This window comes from Dipteris shenzhenensis, chromosome 16 (genome assembly GCF_047967505.1).
Source record: "Dipteris shenzhenensis isolate YYH24624 ecotype China chromosome 16, Dip_SZ_1.0, whole genome shotgun sequence".
NCBI lineage: Eukaryota > Viridiplantae > Streptophyta > Polypodiopsida > Gleicheniales > Dipteridaceae > Dipteris > Dipteris shenzhenensis.
This window is the reverse complement of record NC_141611.1, coordinates 33,220,308-33,225,570: the sequence shown is the minus strand read 5'-3', so window position 1 is coordinate 33,225,570 and position 5,263 is coordinate 33,220,308.

Below are 5,263 nucleotides of genomic sequence, written 5' to 3'. Positions count from 1 at the left end.
CTCGTGAGGTAAGCAGCTCAAAAGGAAATTGGTCATAGTCTTGTGGTTTCAAATGGCTAATAATGCAAGGGAATTTTGGTCGAAGATTTTTATCCGGCAATAATACTGGAATGCTATAAAGTTTAGGATCATATGCACTTTGGTTGGCTCTGTTTACAATCAAAATTTCTGATATTTGTATTGGGAGGTATCCACCTCCTTTTTCATGGAAAAATTTATCTTTGAGATTTCAATCAAAAGGATTATTCGAGAGGCACCGTGAGTTCATACACGTTACATTCCAGTTTCATATCTCAATGCAATGATACCGTATTCTGTCTCATGGAATTCACTACTTGTCGGAACAAGTCTATGCTTGTATGGTAAACACAAGTATTCATTTCCTTCAGATTTTTTGTCGGAACAAGTCTATTCTTATATGGTAAACATAACAAGTGTTCCTTTCCTTAAGTTTTTTAATGAAATAAGGCTCCCGATTCTGAAAAGAATGGAAACTAATGTCTATGGAAGGATGTTGCCCTTGGAAATTCAGGAAGAATTTTGCTTGCAAAACCAATCATCAACAAAAAGTTAGTGTAAGGAATAAAACAAAATAGTACTAAATAGTATTAAATAGTATTAAATAGTACTAAATGGTACTAAACAATAAGTTATTAAAACAATACAAAAGAGTAAGTTATTAAAATTGAAGGCTATAGTCCTTGAGGGGTTTCTTTTAGAGGTAAGGGTCATATTCCAACACATCCTATGTCAATATGGTCCTTGTTCTTAAAGAGAATCCTTAAGGGTCATATTGACAAGGGTTGTATTGGAGTTTAGAGCTAACTAGTACTAAACAATACTATTTAGTCATAAATAATACTAATTTAGACTAAACAATACTAGTTAGTTATAAATAGTACTTTATTTCAAGCAATGAACAATACTATTTAGTACTAAAGAGTATAAGTAAGAACTAAATATGTGAATTGATTTCAAATCACAAACAATACTATTACGTAGTACTAAGTGCTAAGTGTTAACTACTACTAATTGCTAAAAAGTATTATTACATAGTGCTAAGTACTATTTGTAGCACTTAGTACTATTTGTAGCACTTAGTACTAAGTGTTACAAATAGTGTCAAATACTACTAATACAGCTAAGTACTAAATATTACTTAGTGCTAAGTGCTACTAATAGTGCTAAATATTGCTAAGTGCTAACTAGTACTAAATGCTAAATAGTACTAAGTGCTAAATAGTAATAAATGCTAAATAGTATTATTTAGTACTAATTAGCTCTGGACTCCAACATAAATAGTAGTAAGTACTAGTAGTAGGGCTACAAGGCTGTAAGTACTAGCAGCAGGGTTGCAAGGAAGAGAACAACTACAAAGTCTTATCTCTATTACGAATGATTTCAAACATCACACACTACTAATTAGTACTAAATAGTAGTATTTAGTCATAAGAAGTATTCTATTTAGTCATAATAATTGACTTCAAACAACAAACAATACCATTCAGTACTTATAGTAGAGCTGCAAAGGAAATCCAGACAATTTTCGACTCTACTAAGTAGAGCTAGAGTTGACAACTCTCTTGGGATAGTTGAAAACAGCTTGGACTTCTATTACAAGTATTGCCAAATAGTACTAATAGTGCTTTTGCGAGCTTGTAAATAAGAAATTTTCATGCAAATCAATCATCAACAAAGGGTTATTGTAAGGAAGAGAACAACTATGAAGTCCTATCTCTATCACACAGTACAAAATAATACTATTTAGTCACTCTATTTAGTCATACGGTATGTCTTTATAATTACTGAATTCAAAGAGCAAATAGTATTATCTAGTATTAAAGAATGTAAGTAATGACAAATAAATCTAAAATATGGTCTGTACTATGAACTTATTAAGTCCCCGGTGTAGTATCTAGTACTACGATTCTATTTAGCACTTTTTAGTGCTAAATTGGCTTCAACTAGACTCTGTTATAGTGTTAATTGTTGTCTTTAACAAACATCTGAACAATACTAATATTATTCCTGATGGTACTAAATAGTTCTAAAGAGTACCAAATAATAGTGTGTAGTGGGCTTTGTTGAAAGAAGGAAGATGCACCTATGTGAGCTCCAAAAATGGCTGGGATGTCTTGCATACTTTTTTAGGCCAAGTCTATGCTTGTAAAAATCTTTCTTATTTGGATAAACCATGTTGTTGTCTTTCCAGAACTAGATAACATATTGAACAACCTCACAACTTAAGGAATCCTACCTACACTTTCAACCTCCATTTGCCCATTTGAAAGAAGCTTGTTTTATGTCCATGCGATGTTTCTTTAAGCACGGGTCCATGCAATGTTTCTCAAGATTCCGTGCTTGAATTACAAGGGCTTTAGCTACTTTGCTATCACTATATTTTTTAAATGGCGATGTGTTGGCAATCATGTGGAGAGTTACTCTCTTCACAGCTAACTTATCAACACTTTCTACTCTTTTCACAATACTCAATGACGTCTTTTGATATGGAGTGGCTTTGAAAATTAGTCTCATCCACAACCTCTTTCATATCTAGATGTCCTATGATCCTAGACAAAATGTCAGCCTTCGTTCTCAAGTCCAAGTTTTTTGTGATTTCAAGGGGTAAAGGGTTGAGAACGAGGATTGAGGGAGGACTGAGGAGGTGGAGGGAGGAGGATGGAGGAGGAGGAGCATGATTGCAAGGAGGAGGAAGAGGATGGTGGAGGGAGGAGGGAGAAGAGGAGAAGGGAGAGAGGAGGGAAGATTGCAAGGTTAGAGCATGATATCACATGATAGTGGTGAGGGAGCATGGACCCAAGGAGATCAAGAACATGAACACCATAGTGCAATGAACCCTAAATCCCAAAGAGTGGGAGATTCTTTCCACTAAGAGAGATTTATACATGTTGGTCTCTACTGGTGGGACCCCTTTTGTAGGAGACCTCTTGAGTAAGAGTCTCTATACTTTTTGTAGGAACCTCAAGGGTGGGACCTCTTTGTAGGACACCTCTTTGGTAAAATTCTCTACACTTTTTGGAGGGACCTCTTGGGTCTACACATTTTGGAGGGGCCTCTTGGGTCTCTTCACTTTTTGGAGGGACTTCTGGGGCCTCTACACATTTTGGAGGGACCTTTTGGGTCTCTACACTTTTTGGAGGGACATATTCAAGTGTAGGCTTTTAGTCTCTAGTTTAGTGTTCCTCTCTCTAGATCTTGGTTTTGTAAGTATGATCAGATATTTTCTAGAGAGTATTTTGGCTATCCTCATCCTTTTAGATTCATGATACCATCTATCAAGCTTAAGATATTACAAGCGAAACTTTATCGCTACTATACAACATAACAATCTCATTTTTGTTGCTCTAGACTATGCTCCTGGCCATTGTTGCCACAAAGTAACAACTTTGTTGCTCATTGTAGCATATGTGTTCACAAGTGTAGAATAGGTCCTTTGATCATATTTTGGTGAGAGGTGTAGACTAAAGCATGGAAAGCAGCTCTTGTCCTCCATGTCTGCTCAAGGGTTTAGAAGGGGGTTACAGGGTTTAAAAGGGGGATAAGGTTGAGAGTGTTAATGAGGAGTTTCAGGGTTCAGAGAGGGTTGCGTGGTTTAGGAGTCCAAGGTTGAGGTGTGGAGAGTTAGTCTCCTTCACGACTTGAAGGGGTAAAGGGCTAAGAATCGTGGTGTCATTTGAACGTGCTTATCTCTAATGGGCACAATAATTTCACACCACCCATGATGCCCAAGGGTAAAAAAACACGCTTCGGGGTGTCTCATTCAAATGTGAGAGTCTTAGATGGGCATGATACTTTGAACATTCCTTAATATCATCCAATTTAAGGCCCATGTAAAGTATCATGACCATTGGATATAATTTTCATGGTCGGGGATGCATTTTTCTTTGTTTTTCACCACCCGTCATGCACAAGGGGTTAAAACACTCATCAGAGTGTCTCATTCAAGCATGCAAGTCTTCTATGGGGATAAAGCTTTGCAAGGGAATCATGCTCACCCCCATGAAGGATTACACAAAGTATTATGCCCATTAGATATGGTTTGCATGGTCAAGGAAGCATTTTACTTTGTTTTTTAGCCACCCGTCATGACAAGGGTACAAAAAACATGCATCAGGGTATCTCATTCAAACATGTAGGCATTTGATGGGCCCGATATTTTATATGCACCTTAATCTAACAATTTCAAGGCTCAAGAAAATTGTTGTGACCATCAGATATGATCTAAATGGTTAGGGAAGAATTTTACCTTATTCTCTCTCCACTCGCCATGCACAAGACTCAAAAAGCATGCATCGAGGTGTGTCATTCAAATGAGCAAGTGTTTGATGGGCATGATAATTTGCACATGTCTTTATCTCACCCACTTGAAGGCCATACACAGTATAACACCCATAATATATGTTTAGCATGGTTTGGAAAACCTTTTACCTTGTTTTTTAACCACCCGTCATGCACAAGGGTTAAAAAACACGCATCAGGGTGCCTCATTTGGACATGTGAGTCCCTAATTAAAAGGATATTTTGCACATGCCTCCATACATATCATATTAAGGCATGCACAAAGTGCCTTGCCTATTAGATATAATTTGCATGGTTAAGGATCATGGATGATTTTTTCAAGTTAGTTTCGTTAAGAAGCTAATTTTTAATATTGGTATCGAAAGTTTGTATTCCCTTTAAAAAATAAATGTTTGAAACATTCACCAAATTTTAAAACTTTTATGCAAAAAAAATTAATATTTCGCTAGGATTTACATTTTTTTCTTCAAAAATCAAAAGAAAATATATAAAATGTATTACTTTCTATCAATATTGTGAAACTAAAAAAATGAGTTCCATAAACTTTCCCCAAAATTTATATTAATATATAAGCATAGCTTTGATAAAAACATCTATGTCGAGGATGCATTTTTCCTTGTTTTCCACCACTCGTCATGCACAAGGGTAAAAAGACACGCCTTCATTCGAATGTGCTTGTCTTTGATGGGCATGATACCTTGCACGCACCTCAATCTCACCCACTTTAAGGCTCATGAAAAGTAATTTTCCCATGGAATATCATTTGCATGGTTGGGGACACGTTTTTTCTTTTCTTTCAACACTCGTCATGCACAAGGGTAAAAAACATGCTTCAGGGTATCTCATTCGAGCTTGCAAGCATCATGATGGGCATGATACTTTGCACGGCCCTTAAGCTCATAAATTTTAAGGATGGTGCAATGTATTATGATCATTGGATATC